The sequence below is a fragment of the Euprymna scolopes genome, chromosome 1 (genome assembly GCF_053919585.1).
Source record: "Euprymna scolopes isolate OS-2025 chromosome 1, ASM5391958v1, whole genome shotgun sequence".
Taxonomy (NCBI): Eukaryota; Metazoa; Mollusca; class Cephalopoda; order Sepiida; family Sepiolidae; genus Euprymna; species Euprymna scolopes.
Genome location: NC_136482.1, coordinates 23,131,419 through 23,146,759, shown reverse-complemented (window position 1 = coordinate 23,146,759; position 15,341 = coordinate 23,131,419). Strand labels below are relative to the sequence as shown.

The following is a 15,341-nucleotide window of genomic DNA, read 5'->3' as shown; positions in this document are numbered from 1 at the left end:
TAACAAATGAAGGCTCGTTGGAAAGATAATGACCTGAATTGTGTAATGTGCTATGTGTTATTTGCCCTTAAGGTCGCACATTAAGGAGATCATCCATCATCCAGAACTCATTTTGGGCACATTTTTTTTTAACCTTTTAGAAATCAATCATTAGATTTTTACAAAGTAAGATTTTTTTTAATTATAACATGACTATAAATTATAACGTGACTATAAATTATAATGTGACTATAAATTATAATGTGACTATAAAAAGCCTTTAGTTTAGTTTATGTAATAGTAAGCATAAACTTTGCCCTTTATGTTGGACATTAAATGTGTTAATCATTCTTATTTGTTATCCAAGTTTTGTATTCTAATGACAAAATATCAGATATTTCTCCCAAAACATCTGGCTTTGGTGGAGGAGAGACTAAAACTTGCTAATATGATTTCAAATGATTTGAAATAACAGCAAGAGGAGACTTGATTCTCCAAACTTTTTAGATTATTCTCAATGCTTGTCTACAGATTTAGTGAAATAAATATATGTTAAATCAATTCTATATTTCAATTGATATATTTAACATAGATTTATTTCACCAAATCTATAGACAAACATTGAAAATAATCTAAAAAAAATTAGAATCAAGTCTCCCCTAGCTGTTATTTCACATCATTTGAAATTATATTAGCAACTTTTAGTTTCCCCTCCATCAAGGGCAGAGGTTTTGGGGTATATATATATATATATATATATACAATATCAAAGCACACACAGACCATAAAAGGCACAGACCGGAAGTTCTAGACTAAATTTTAACCCTCTTTTGGGCTCATCCATATAACCAAATTTAGGGTTCAAAATTCGAGTCACTTGCATATGAGGTGAGTACTCTGCCACTTGAGACACCAGCAAAGTCTATTGATTAACACAGATCAAGTAAACTATGATGAAGTCCAACTGTTAACTGTATGGTTAAACTAACAATTTCTTGGGTTAATTCAACACTCTGTTGTCAAAACTCAACACTCTTTCAAGTTGACTTGCACACAACTACACACATAGCACACCTTCTTCCAATTCGTTCTCTCTTTGCTTCATCTCCGTGTTTATTCACCTGCCTCATTTGCATAGAAATGGCGAGTCTGCATCGCTCACATGACCATCAAACATAAAAACAACTGGGTGTTGCCATTTTAGCCTTTCTTTCTTTCCTTTTTCTTTTGTTACACGACCAGTCTTTGAAGCACGCACACACACACACACACACACACACATTTTAGCCAAGTAAGTTACGATTTTCCCTACACTCCCCCTAATCTCATGATCACGGACAGAGCAGGGAGACAGTATCCATCTTTGTTAGGTACTTCTTTGAAAAATCAGAAGTGCCACTTCCTTGTTTCCATCTTTCTCATGACTACCGTCATCGCCACCAGTATGTTCCATCATCCCCTCTTCTGATTCTGTAGGTTCTACGCTCATCTGAAGGGGCAATAGGGGATCAGGATCATCTTCATATTGTATGTGATCTTCTTCATCGTCCTCAGAATAAGAAGATGCATAACGAACATCTTTCACATGACGTGGGACACCATTAATCAGCATGGTCTGAGGACTTATTATTTTATCTATTGGTTCGCTGCCAAATCTTGTAATGCACTGAGCATTCAGGGGTTTTACCCAAACATGGTTTCCCACTTTATATGTGTGTCGACAACTTTACCCACTGATAGTGTGACATCTATCCCTTTTATACATTGTTTGTAATTGTAAATCCCATTGGCTGGTGCAGTTGCTCATGCTGCATCATCCTTGTTACATTATACCAGTATACAGCTTTTAGAATTGAACACTGCATCCTAGCTGCAATTCTTTTGACAGTGCAGTGACATCACCTCGCTATACCATTACCTCCAGGAAAGTAAGTACATCGGTAATGCATTTGAGGGCAAATTTTTGAAATTTTTGACATTGAAATGTAGAGGCATTATTGGCCAGAATTTTAAGCAGGACACCACATTAAAAAAAACACAGATCTTAATTGTTGTACAATGTTCAATGTATCATGTTATATCATGTTGTATCAACAAATGCCATATTGTGAAACACATTGGGCCACAGTCTGATAAGGTTAAGAAATGTTTGCTATCATAATGCATTAATACATTATATCCATGCTTATTCGACACCAGTTGTCCTCTACATCAAACTTTCTTTTTTGCCATTAGGATGGTACCAGGTCAATTCACTGACATTCTTCACACAAGCATATGGCTCCCTTAATTGATGCTTTCATAGTTGCAGGACACATTCTTCGGACAAAATATGTGGTCCAACGAATTCCGGTATGCCCACTCTGCTGATGTATTACATGGATCTGATAAAAGTATTAATTGATTTAGTAAGACTGCACATGCCAGTTGTGAAGGATCAGATACTTGCATTACTATATCATTACACCTCTTTAACACACAAGTCAACTTATTAGCGAAATACTGCACCAATGGAACTAGCGTGATGCCAATCTTCAAGCTGTATTTTTCAACTAGATGTTTTTATTATCGCCAGTCTCCTCCATACCAACATTTCACTTGTGGCTTTAGACTTAACTCGTTCTTTTCCAGTTAAGGTGTCGGTTAACCAATGGTAAAAACACAATGAGTCACTGTGAGAGATGTACAACCTTGGCTTGCCATTGCAGCACAAAATTAAGGTCTATTAGTGTGGCATCATTCCACCAAATTAATATGCAATATTCATAAAATCTCCAGCTATGGTATAGCTAGAAATTCCTTCTTTATTATGAAATCATTTCTTTCTGATAGGTTCATAAGAGTATTAGTTGATGGGAAGAAATCAGAAACTCACAGCATTAATGCTAGAGTCCCTCAGGGGTCCATCCTGGGCCCAACTCTATTCCCAAATCATATTTTCAGAACATTTGTAGACATTTATGCTGACGACACTACCATCTATGGCAACACATCAAAGGCCATAAATGACCAACTTCTCTCTAATTCTCTCCTCTGATCTTGAGCACATGGGGCAATGGGCAAAGGGGCGGCTTGTTAATTTTAATGCATCTAAAACTAAGCTTCTATCTTTACATCATCAATGCTCTGACTTCCATCTAGAATCAATTGAAATGGATAGCTCTCGTCTTGGGGAGGCTCCATGTTTTGTGAAGCTTTTTGGTCTGACCTTTACTCCTGATCTGAAATAGAACATGTACATCAAATCTGTTGCCAAGGTTGCTGGAAAAATGGTGGGATCCTTCTATCACTCCATTAGCTATCTCACTGCTGATGCAATTCTCTATCTATTTAAAAGCCAGGTAGGTCCAAGAATGGAGTACTGTTACCACATCTGGCAGGATAAGCTGCTAGAAGCAGCTTATCCTGCCTTGACAGAGTTCAAAATAGACTTTGTAGCCTAGTGGAGGATGCCATTTTCTCTTTTCTGTAACCCCTTTCCCACAGAAGAGACATTGCGAGCCCATCTCTGTTCTATTATTATTTTCATGGCAGGTGCTCGTCTGGCCTCTCCTTGCCAAACTTTTACAAAAACACTTGTATAGCTGAAACTACTATCAATAATTTCCCCCACTTTTTATCTGTACCTAAACCTAAATGCGGTTTCCATGAACAAAGCTTCTTTCTTAGAACTGCATGCCATTGGAACTCTCCTGCTTTCCAGCTGACTACAATATGGTTGTCTTTAAATCCAACATAAACAAGTTCTTGATGAGCCGTTTCCTTAAGTAATCCAATTTACCAAATTTTCACTATTAGCGATTACTACTATATTTTCTCATTAAATACAGTACACTCATTAACTCTTATCCTCGAGTGGCCTCTGAGCTTTGATAAGTGGCGACTCCTTTGTAATAAAAAAAAGGTTAACAAAGATGATTCAGCAAAGTTGTTTTTAAGAATAGAGAAAAGGCTTTGGTGTTTCATTTCTATAAAACACTCAACAAGAGTATTCTTCTAATGGAGATGTGGAAGCAGTGGCTAGCAGGAACAAGATTATAACAGGCATTTTTGATGCACAACGAAATTCATCTAAAAGTTGCAAAAAAAGTGCAACAATATCCGGGTAAGGTCATGCAGCTTTTGGCAAGAGAGATGGGCGTCAGACTAGCAATTAAGAAGAAAACACTGAACAAAGATCTTTACTACTTATGATGTAAGAGTCATGAGAGCCAACTGCTCATTAGTAAGGTCCAAGAGAACATTCTTGCAAAAGCCAAGAAACTCTTCATCAAGATCAAACATCCAGTCGAGCCAGAGATCAGGGTTGGAGTTAGGATTAATATCAATTACACAATGCATAGAACTACAGGTGTCTAGAGCCCACACAAAGTCACACTCATCATTAATATCAAGTTCCCTCAGACTATGATCTCTTCTCCTTTTTTTTTTTTTTACACGGTGGTCACCACTTATCAAGGCCCAGAAGCCACCCAGGGATAAGGGTTATTGCAAGTACAGTACGTTAGTGTGGAGATTTGATGAAGTGTTTACTTAAGAGGGTGGTTCATTAGGAATTTGTTAATGTTGGACTTGAACACATCCAAGTTGTAGTCAGGTGGGAAGCAGGCAGACGGAACAGAGTTCCACAGGCGTGCAGTTCTAAGAAAGAAGCTCTGTTCATGGAATCCGCATTTTGATCTAGGCACAGATATAGAGTGGGGAAAATTTTTCACAGTGGATTCAGCTAGACGGGTGTTTTTCGTGAAGGATTGGCGAAGGGGGACCAGAGATTGGAGTTCAGACGAGCACCTGCCATGGAAATAATGATAAAACAAGGATAGATACTACTCTAAAAAATTAGGAACACCAACCCCTACCATCTTGTACGGCACATTATGTTAGTAAATAAATGTAATATAATTCAAAATTATTGAAAATTCCTTCTAATATTGTCATTATTCTTTTATATACTAACTCATGTCCACCGTGTTTCCTTCAAACCGCATTGCTATAGCCTTCAAACTTCAAATGACTCCTTTCAAATTACGCACAATGCTTCAAGCAAACTACAACATCCTTCTCGTAATCCTGGATAATTTCAAGCAATTTCACTTTTCATTTATTTAATCAGTTATTTCATTGTTCACGAATTTTGCCATTTGACTTTATCGGATTCATATATTTTCATTACTCAACTTCCATCTGCCATTTTCAAGTCACTACTTCAAACATTTCAAATTTGAAACTTTTGTGGTGGCTAAATTACAAATGCTAAAAAGCAAATGACTTTAACTGCTACCCTCTTTCTTTCTCCACTTCATTTTGATTCACTTTCTTCTTTACTCCCAAAAGTAAGAAATTTTCACATTCCAAACCTCAAAAAGTAATATGTCTATGCAGTGATGCATGGAGAACTTTTTCAGGGCAGGTGTTCGTGAAAAAAACGGTGTCTTGGTGGGACACTGGTCTATAATACATTTCTCTGAAAAGGGAACATTTAAAATAGGAGTAAAAGGGGCAGGTGCTTGGGCACCCCTAGCACTGCCCCCTGCACGTCTCTGTGTTTATGTGGAAATAGTAATCTGGCCCAAAGTTAGAAAACAATCAAAAGCGAAAGAGATGGTGATGACACCAGCTGGTTTTATCTATTTGTGTGTGGAATGGTCTCTACCAAATTACAATTTTTGGTTTACAGACTTAAAACTTGGTATATGGAGGATTTAAATTTGTGGAAAAAAATTGATTTAATTTTTAGCCGGTAAAAACAGAAACATTATTTGGACTTTTTCATCAAAATCTGTCTTCTAGTAACATAAAAGAAAGAAAAAAAAAGAGGAAAAAAAATCCAAAAAGAACAATAAAAGGGGCGGAGTCAAATAAAAAAGGAGCAAATAAAAACTAGATCTAGAAAGTAAATTAAGTCCAAATTTTATTGAAGGAATAAAATACCGTTGATTTTGTTTCCTAGCCAGGTAACAATTACAAAAATAATAAAAATAAAAACAAACATAAAGAGAGAGAGGGGTCTCTAATTGAGAAACAATTCAATAATTAATTATCGCCCAGAGTTGTACTAACAACAATTAGAGAAAAACAATGATAAAAAACACAATTTCTGCTTAAATAAAACTGAAAAGAAAAACATACAATCTATCTATCTATATCTATCTATCTATCTATTCTATACTCCTATAAATTCGTTTTTCTTTTGTGTGTATTGATATTCATATTAAAAATCCTCTTTTCTACTTATTTGAAAAGAAAATACAATTTTGTTATACATGGGTTATGGAAATGCATTCACTAGCAAAAGGTCTAGCTAATTTGCATATTCTTTTAAACATTCACTTTAATTAATTCCCTATTAGTTACTTTAGTTTTCAAATGGGGTAATCATCTTTAGTTAACTATTACATGTAATAATATTCATGCAAGTATTCTACATGATTAAGCCCAGATAAATCGGTGCAAAAAATTTTAAAAAACATTAAATTTGCCAGATGAAAGTCGAACACAGACATTACGAATGAATGACGTAGTAGCTATTAGTCCATGTTTTAATTTTTAGCCCTGCAGTAAACATAGTTTCATAGCCCAGACATTGACGGCAAAATAAATCGTGAGATGAAGGTTTTGGTTTCGATTCTCGTTGGTGGCGCACAAGTCTTTTTTTTAAATACTTTTTAAATGATTACTATATATTGCATCCAATTTATCTATCTTTCTATATATCTATAAAAGTGAACGTGTGTGTGTGTGTGTGTGTGTGTGTGTGTGTCTGTCTGTGTACATTTCCCTACGCAATAACTCTCTCAATTTTAAGTCTACAGACTCGAAATTTGATATAGAGGGTATTGAGATTTGGGAAAATCTATGTAATCGGTTTTCGGTCAGAAATTTGGCTGTTGAGGGGTCAAAGTTCAACGATTTGACCTTTGAGACGTCTACCAAACTCCTCCGACAATTTTAAGTCTAAACACTTGAAATTTTAGATATAGGTTCCTTGGACATGGATCTAACTTTATAACTTTATTTGAGCCCAAAACAATAAATGTTAAGGGGTCATAATAAGGGTTAAAGTTAAAAAAATTGACCTCTCTCTTTTTTTTTTTTTTTTGTTCAACATACACCTCCAAACACCCGAGCAACGCCGGGCTGAAATGCTAGTATATCTATAAAAGTGAACGTGTCTGTACGTCTGTACGTGTGTGTGTGCGTGTGTGTGTGTGTGTGTGTGTGTGTGTGTTTACATTTCCCTACGCAATAACTCTGTCAATTTTTAGTCTACAGACTCGAAATTTGATATACAGGTTACTGAGATTTGTTAAAATCTATATGATCGGTTTTCGGTCAGAAATTTGGCTGTTAAGGGGTCAAAGTTCAACGATTTGACCTTTGAGAACTCTATCAAACTCCTCCGGCAATTTTGGGTCTACATACTTGAAATTTTAGATATAGGTTACTTGGACATGGATCTAACTTAATAACTTGATTTTGAACCCAAAACAATAAATGTTAAGGGGTCATAATAGGGGTCAAATTTAAAAAAAAATTGACCTCTGTCGTCTCTACTAAATTACTCAGACAATTTCTGGTCTAAACATTTGAAATTTGACATAAAGGGTATTCAGAGATAGGGCAAGCTTTTTAACGGTTTGGGTCGAAAGTTTGAGCTCCCAATATATAAATGTATGTATGTATGTATGTATGTATGTTTGCATGTCAGCCTAAAACTTTCAACAGAGGTGACGAATTTTCATAAGATCGGTATCGTTTTGAAGCTCGACCCTTTAGACGACAAATACCGAAAAATTGGCTAAAAACATTAATTTCTTCACCCTCAACTGGGCACTTTTCTACAGGGAGGGGTCGCTTTTTTCACCGATATTTTCGAAAGTCATCCCCTCTTTTCGATCGTCTAGCCTTAATTTAAACCTACGTCACTTCTGGTTTGGCGGTGGTCGTAAAAGTAAAGACGTCAGGGGTTTTTTTTCCCCATTCTTTTCCTCTTTCACAGTACGGGTTCGAGCCTGCCTTCCTACTACAACTTTTTTTTTTTTTTTGCTCAAAACATACCTGCAAACACCCGGGCAACGCCGGGCACCCATGCTAGTAAAGATTAAAAACGAAAAGTCCTTTACAAAAGTTTCTTTAAACTTACAGTTCTGAAATTTTTAGATGAGGACTAATTGCTTGTATTACTTGCTTTGATCTTACTATTATTCTCATCTTGAGTTTTATTGGAGGCTACACCAACCGAAACATTGCACAAATACCACTCAAGATGAGAACAATAGTTCGATCAAAACAAGTAATACAAACTATCTTTAAAGTCTTTTTAAAGTTTTTCCTCACAGTCTTTTTTTCCCTCTGATACTTGTCCTGTCAATCGTTCTCTTTCTTTTAAAAACTCTTCTAAATTTATACCTCTGAAGGAACGAATTATTGGCTTTCTTGCCTATAAACTTATATAAAGAACTTTTTTTTTTATAAATAGTCCACTTAATCAAAAAGGAAATCCCATTCAAACTGCTTCAGGTTAAGTTATTTTCTAAGACTCCCTTTTTTGTCTTGTTGATAAATTATTGAATCAAGAAGGAATTTCTTTTCTTTTTTTTTTTTTACATCGAGGACACCACTTATCAAAGTCCAGAAGCCACTCGGGGATAAGGGTTATTGCGTGTACAGTAATCAATGGGATAGTATCGTAGTAATCGTTAGTATTGGAAATTTGATAAAGTGTCTTACTTAAGGAGGCAGTTCATCAGGAATTTGTTTACATTGGACTTGAAGATATCCAGGTTGTAGTCAGGTGGAAAACAGGCAACTGAAAGAGAGTTCCACAGACGTGCACTTCTAAGAAAGAAGCTTTGTTCGTGGAATCTACGTTTTGGTTTAGGCACAGATAAAATGGGGAAAATTATTGACAGTGATTTCAGCTAGACGGGTGTTTTTTGTGAAAGATTGGCAAGGAGAGACAAGAGATTGGTGTTCAGACGAGCACTTGCCATGGAAATAACGATAAAACAAAGACAGGCTCGCAATGTCTCTTCTGTGGGAGAGAGGTTGCAGGGAAGAGAAAAGAGAATCCCCCACTAAGCCACAAAGTCTATTTTGTACTCTGTCAAGGCAGGATAGGCTGTTTTTAGCAGGTCCTGCCCAGATGTGGCAGCAGTACTCCATCCTTGGACGTACTTGGCTTTTATACAGATAGAGAATTGCATCAGTAGTGAGATATTTTCTGGAGCGGTAGAAGGATCCCACTATCTTCCCAGTGACCTTGGCAACAGACTTGATGTACATGTTCCATTTCAGATCAGGAGTAAAGGTCAAACCCAGAAGCTTGTCAAAACATGGAGCCTCCCCAAGACGAGAGCTGTCCATTTCAGTTGATGCCAGATGAGGATCGGAGCGTTGATGATGTAAAGATAGGAGCTTGGTTTTAGATGCATTAAAGTAACCAGCCACCTTTTCCCCCACTGTACCATGCTCTCAAGATCAGAAGAGAGAGAATCAGAGAGAAATTTGTCATTTACGGCCTTTGATGTGTTGCATTAGATAGTCGTGTCATCAGCATAGATGTCAACGAATGATTCAAGTATGTGTTTTGGGAGATCATTGATATAGATCAAGAAGAGAGTTGGGCCCAGGATGGAGCCCTGAGGAACTCCAGCATTAATATTGTGGGCCTCTGATTTCTGCTCATCAGCCACTACTTTGATTAGCTTGGCAACATTATGCACAGATATTTGTATGTTGCATAGCGTGTTGTCAGAGAGAAATGATTTAGTAATTGAGAAAACATTTCCAGTTATATACTAGCTGGAAATCTTGTGAAGTAGGCCCTTATGCCATACCTTATCGAAGGCGTTTGATATGTCAAGAGCAATTGCCCTAGAAAGGGAGCCTTTGTCAAGATATTCATTAATCCTATGAGATATAACCGTTAGCACATCTGCTGTAGATTTAGCAGAATAGAAACCATATTGTATGTCACTAAGAAGGTTGTTTCTGTAGAGGTGGTTGATTAATTCTTTATTTAATATGAATTCCAGCAGCTTACTCATGATACACAGGAGACTTATTGGTCTGTACTGAGAGGGAGATGACCTGTCACCTGATATCTTAAATACAGGACATACTGATGAGGTTTTCCAGGGTGTTGGAAAGCACTTCTCCTTAAGGCAACGCTTAAACAGTTTTGTTAGTATTGGGGACAGTTCTGGTTGAAGCTTTTTGAACACTATAATTGGAATGCCGTCAGGGCCAGTTGCTTTACTGGAATCAAGGTTCTTGATTAGCTTGGCAACATCATGCACAGATACTTGTATGTTGCATAGCGTGTTGTCTGTTATAGGAGGAAATATGGGGAGTTGATGGCCTTCGTTGCATAGAGTAGAATTAGCTGCAAAGTTCTTGGCAAATAGTTTGGCTTTGTCTGATGTTGACGAGCTGACCTTAGGTCCATTGATGATGGTTGGGATAGAACGCACACTTCTGTTCAGGATCTTGTTTGCTATTTGCCAAAACTGATGGGAACCAAGCCGCTGCTCAGCTACTTTGGAGTTAACGGACTGAGCATATAGCTCTCTTGCATTTTTTATTACTCTTTTACAGTGGTTGCTGGCCGTCCTGAAAGCAGCTTTAGTCTCAGTACATCTATTACGTTGGTAGCTATGGAAAAAGTGATTTCTATGCGTGATGGCAACAACAAATTCTGGGGTGAACCATGGCTGGCTGTTAGGTTTTTGTTCGAATTTTTTGGATGGTATGAATCGGTCTATGCCTACAATTAACCATTCGGTCAGGTCTGATTCTATAAAGGATACATCCTTTTTAAACATGGAATGGAGAGGTAGATCAGATATGATCCCCGTCAGCCATAGAGTATCAATATACAGTATGGTGGAGTATGGTGGAGAGGTACGTCTGAAGACTTATTACATTTCATTTTTATCTTAACTGATACAACGGAGTGGTCGGAGAATCCCAGAGAGGATAGAACGGAACATGAACATAGCTCAGGGGAAGTTGTGAGAAAAAGGTCTAGAAGGTTTGCATACTGACCAGTAGTATCGGGCACATGTGTGGGTTCGTGAACAATCTGTGAGGTCATAGGCAATGGCAAAATCATGACAGCACTTCCCCTCATCATCCGTCTTATTTGAGTGGGTCAGCCATTCCATATTATGGACATTGAAGTTACTGCAAATGTGAATGTTAGCTGAAGGATGAGCAGACAGGATTTGGTCAATTTTCTCATATACTCTTAAAGATAGTAACCCCACTGTTGTGGGGGTGATAGAGGGCAAATATAAATGTGGTGGTGTAAGCAAGTGCAACCTGGAAGCACATATAAGGTAAATTAGGGTCTTCTCTGGAGATATCCCTGCCACATGGAAAGCCATCTTTAATGTATGCACATATTCCATGCCCATGGCGATCTTGGGGATCAGATTTAGATGTTAAGCTAGAGTATCCTTTAATTATGAACTCATCTAGGGAAGTGGTCTTTTCCTTCAAATTGTTTCAAAAGGAAAGTTGCTTCCATCTCAAATGGAAACAGCCGAAAACCTGTTTGTTTTTCTTCTTCTGGTTGGTCGGCAAATGTTATAACTTTATAATTTCTACAGATGGAATCCCAAAAATACACAACTGCTCAACTTGGAAGGAAATTTTAGAACTGATTAAAATGGGCAAAGAAACAAAAACTTTCTTCTTCAAACACCTTCTTCTCTCCTTCTCCCTATTTCACCCTTGATTCCTTTAACTGGACTGCTATGGTTGCAGGATGATGACAGTAAGTCAGAGGCCGTCCAGCCCCACCAGCATGCCAAATAGGAGGGGGGACAAAGGGAGTGACATACAAAGAAACGCCAGGACAGGACAAGAAGTGCAGACTATCACATCTCACTCTGGCACTGCTTAATGACTGAGAGGTTTAAGAAAAATAAAATTCCCAAAACAACTGCTTAGGGGGTAAAAATTGTAAAAAATTGGAACTTGGCAAGCGTAAGTAATCTTAAAGTTCTCCTCTATGCATACATAAATATACATTTACACGTTAAAGTTGATTAATTTTTAGTTTTGATATCCATCTGTCGTTATATTAGATACTAACGAACAAACGTGGAGCGCTAAATGTTTTCGTTTCGAATTCAGCTGATGACTCTCAATTCATTTGTTTTTACTTTTGAAATCAGTATTATATATTAGGTACAATATAATATTCAATAGAGAATTGGCTCTGTAATAATAAATGCAAAATCTGAATAAATTAAAATATCATGTTCAAACATATTTTACGACCGGGCAACGCTGGGCGGCATGCTTGTAATACAATAATTTTCCTTAGCATTTATAATTAAATATGTTTAAAATGTTCCTATTTACTTGCCTCCCCACTAAGGCAGAGTTAGACACAAGGTCGGTTTTTAATGTGGGGAAAATTCAGCACTCCAAAAAGAGGCACTCTAAATAGGAACAAAAATAAAAAAAATTGTCTCAGTCATGAAGAACCTCTCCTCCACTGACTGAGGACATAAAAGGTGAAGTGCAGCATCAAGATAGATACTACACTGTGATTTTGGTCCGAAGGTCAATTCAATTCAATCCAATTTGTTTAAAATGTTAATCAAATCAAGGGAAACAACTTTATAAACACGAAATTTATTATCTCCCTTTATAATCTAATTTTTATTTTGATTTAGCCAAAATAACTTCCCCAAATCGATACTTTTAATTAAAATGCCACGAATAGCCGCCGCACTTTTATTTACTCGGAAGAATTTTTAATGTTATTTATTCCAAATTTGAGCGATTCGCCAGTTCATTCATAAACAATATATATATTATCACGCGTGTAAATAGTCAGGGAAGGAGAAAACTTGAATGCCTACTAGACACTGTCCCTGAGTGTCTAAAGTCTCTTTGCACAGGGGTTTGTCAGGACAACCTGGCATGAGGATACATTTTTTCCTACAAGTAAACCCTGACTAAATATTCAAAATCACATGGCCCAAATGATTAACTCACAATACGAGGAATGATTCCTCAAGTGATGTTGCTTATAGTAACAGCACAAAGCTGGATAATCCACCAGACTAGATCTATTCTTGTCCTGGAATTCACTAAGATAAAGACATCACAAGAAAAGATATACTATATATTTAACTGGTCAGTGGTCAGTTGGGCAAAGGAAAATTAATATTTTTGCCTTCTTTACTTACTCAACATTTGAGGTGTAAAGAAGATTTAATAGAATATTCGAATATCTATGTATCATATAGAAATCAAGTGCTAGCCCCTAAGAAGGGGTGCCTTGATTTTTTGAGAACTTCGACTGAAGTAAAATGAAATGAAAAGAAAACAAGAAAGACGCGATCAAAGGGCGACAAGCAGTTAATAATTGGTGTAGATGACCTCCCCTTAATCGCTTGAACACGTTACATATGTAGTGAACTAACTACTACTATGATGCTCTTACGGTATGCTTCCCTTATTTCTCTCTTTCTCCCTACTCTTCTACTTTTCCCTTTCTTTCTTCTCTCAACGTCACCAGAGTTTTCAGCCAATCGGAATAGAGGACTGCCCTGGAGGGAGATACAAAGAAGAAATCTGTCTCAGACATGCGGAAACGATAGAAGCAATAAGCATCAACACGTGACGGGACGGACCAGTTTCCCTGGGTAAAGACTTTTATCAAAGAAATGTACCATCCTCTTTGTACCCCTAAATCTTGGAAACTTTTATAAAACATCATCAATCCTAAAGTCTTGTCGCACTTAATTATAACCGATGTTTTCTTTTCTACAACCGTTCTTTTTCAGCACTATTGTTCTCTCTCTACCTTGAGGTACCTCAAAAAGGGGACCGACCGAAATGGTGACCATTTTTCAAACGTCGTTAAAATTTATAGTAACCGCCATACATATAAAAAACGTTGCATATAAGTGTCTTATCTTATATAGTAACCTAATGTAAGGTAAAGGCAATGAATTTATGTAAAAGTGCAAGTATTATGAATTTCCATGTTTTATTTCAGTTTAATTTTATCTATTTGTATTATTTGTTATTTATTTCATGATTTAACTATCTAATTGTTAGTATTTATACGGTTTTAAGTTATCTTATCGTGTCATTTCAATTGTGTCATATATATATATATATATATATATATATATATATATATATATATATATATATATATATATATATATATATACTGGGAGTTCAGCCCAGCTTTTCTCGGGCCCTATGTACTGTTCATAACTTGCCCTACGTGTGAATACACTTTACGTAAGATTTCAAATGTTTAGATCAAAATTTGTCTGAGTAATTTCGTAGAGACCGCAGCGGTCAATTTTTTTTAACTTTGACCCAATTTTGCCCCATTAACATTTGTTATTTTGGTCTCAAATTAAAATAAAATGTTTTACCCGTGTCCAAGTTACCAAAATTAGCGAAGGAATTTGGTAGAATCTTCAAAGGTCAACCAAATTTTCGCCCCAAAACTGATTAAAATGCTTGCCGCATGTTTGAATACCCGGTCTGTATAAATTTCAAATGCTTAGACCCAAAATTGGCAAAGTAATTTACTAGAGACCACAAAGTCAAACCTTTTGAACTTTGACCCCTTGACAGCTCAATTTTTTTTATCCAAACCGATTAAAAAGCTTGCCCTATCTCTGAATACCCTTTATGTAAAATTCCAAATGTTTAGACCAGAAATTGGCTGAGTAATTTAGTAGATACTGCAGAGGTCAAATATTTTTTAACTTTGACCCCAATTTTGACTCCTTAACATTTATTTTTTGGGGCTCAAATCAAATTAATAAGTTTGGTCCATGTCCAAGTAACCTAGATTCAAAATATCAAGTGTTTAGACCCAAAATTGGGGGAGGAGTTTGGAAGAGTTTTCAAAGGTCAAATTATTGAATTTTGACCCCTTGACAGCCAAATTTCTGGTCGAAAACCGATTAAAAAGATTTTCCCAAACCTCAATACTCCTTATATCAAATCTCAAGTTTGTAGACTGAAAATTGACAGTAGTTTTGTAGGGAAATGTACACACACACATATTTTCACTTTTATATATATATATATATATATATATATATATATATATATATATATTACATTAACATTACATAAACATTAACCCATAACAACGTAAACAAATAAACACAAATCGCTTCTTTTGCAGATTTTGACCTGCGCACTGAAATATTAACGTTATTATTTCGAAATTATTATTTAACATGGGAAGAGTGGAGGTGTTTTGCAACTATTCTTTATTACAACTATTTTGTCGCTATTTTCTAACAACTAAACAACTTTAACCCGTTGACAAACATAAGAACAATTGTAGTAAAGCCAAG

At 36.4% G+C, this 15,341-nt stretch overlaps 1 long non-coding RNA gene across 1 annotated transcript in view; it reads left to right on the top strand.

Annotated features, from left to right (window-relative positions):
* The window catches only part of LOC145286305 (uncharacterized), a 51,697-nt gene extending 37,747 nt beyond the window's left edge, over positions 1-13,950 (top strand). Inside the window, exon 3 of the long non-coding RNA XR_013869138.1 lies at positions 13,523-13,950. This is a non-coding gene — a long non-coding RNA (uncharacterized LOC145286305). The remainder of the gene's footprint in view (positions 1-13,522) is intronic.
* Positions 13,951-15,341: the final 1,391 nt, after the last annotated feature.